At 37.5% G+C, this 1,295-nt stretch overlaps 1 non-coding gene across 1 annotated transcript; it reads left to right on the top strand.

Annotated features, from left to right (window-relative positions):
- Positions 1 to 369: 369 nt before the first annotated feature.
- On the top strand, positions 370 to 558 carry LOC132897299 (U2 spliceosomal RNA). Its single transcript, XR_009656300.1, has one exon. It is a non-coding gene; the product is annotated as a U2 spliceosomal RNA (small nuclear RNA).
- The last annotated feature ends 737 nt before the right edge of the window (positions 559 to 1,295 follow it).

The raw sequence follows: 1,295 nt of genomic DNA, 5'->3' as shown, positions 1-1,295 counted from the left end.
GGCCAAATTACCCTATACCAGCTTTCTGGACCTCCAATACAGTTTCATTAACCTGATCCAGTATTAAATATAGCTCAGGTTTCTCTTCATTAACATATAAAGCTTTTGTGGTTTACTAAAGCTTGCTGGAGAGAGGCATATTAGTAAGTTCAACTGTTTTTTTTTTTTTTTGTAGGTTTTGCTCTGGCTGAGTTGTATGCTTTTGGTAATCAAATATTAGAAATATCAAGCTTCTTGCAAAGAATCTCCTCCAACCATTTGGTGCACCCCTGAGCTAATATCTTTCTTCAGAAGGATTCAGCTGTGTTCACCTTTCTGGATTTTAATATTTGGAAGTGGTACATTTAAAGCTCTTAACTGCAGCCAATTATCACTTTTCTGCCTTTTGGCTAAGATCAAATGTAGTATCTGCTCTTATCAGTTTAATATCTGATATGTTCTTTAAATGAATGTTATATTAAAGAGATTTTTAGAACAGGGAGCTGGAATAGGGGCTTGCTCCTTCTGCTTCATGCATCAACCTAGTATTGCAGTACCTCCAGGAATAGTGCCCTTCTTGAAAAAAAAAAAAATCCTATGTCACTTTCGTGTTTGATGTGTTTTCTGAATGATGATGATCAATTAAATTTGGTCTAAAAATGGTCTCGTCGCATAAATCACCCGTCATTGTTAATACAATCACTGTCCACCATGTCTTCACACACTACGCCAGCTTGGGTTCAATGATTTAATTAATGACTTCGCTTTCCAGAAAAGTATGAAAGTGCCCTTGTAAGTTGACCCATGGCTGTCAAACTGAATGCGCAAAGCTGTGTGCCACTGCTGTTTGGGACATTACGTGTGTGAAAGGATGAAATGTTTCACATAGCCTAACATTTTGAGATTTATTTCTGAGAAGCAAGATATAGAGCCCTGCACTCCTGCGGGACAGTGATTTTGAAAGCTCATTATGGGCACGGGTGGGAGAGGTGATAAGCTGCATTCCCGCTAACTAAAAACGTGTTTAAAATAAAATTTATAAATTATTAATTTATGTCTATCATATATAATTTGTGCTGGATATTTTATTTGGCATTAATAAAAACATTTTAAGATGCCTCAATTTGCAGATGTGGTCTAATCTCGTGTACGTTTCCGATTCCTTTCTGCTCTTCCGTGTTTGAGATCTCCAATCATGGCAGAAGAACAGAGCTCCTCTCATGAAGCTCACAGTGCTTCAGAAGTAAGTGTTGCTTTAAAAAGAGGTACATTGCTTGAAACGCACCACTGAACGTGAGCTGTAGATATTTATGCTC

This window comes from Neoarius graeffei, chromosome 1 (genome assembly GCF_027579695.1).
Source record: "Neoarius graeffei isolate fNeoGra1 chromosome 1, fNeoGra1.pri, whole genome shotgun sequence".
NCBI lineage: Eukaryota > Metazoa > Chordata > Actinopteri > Siluriformes > Ariidae > Neoarius > Neoarius graeffei.
This window is presented reverse-complemented; position numbering and strand designations above follow the sequence as displayed.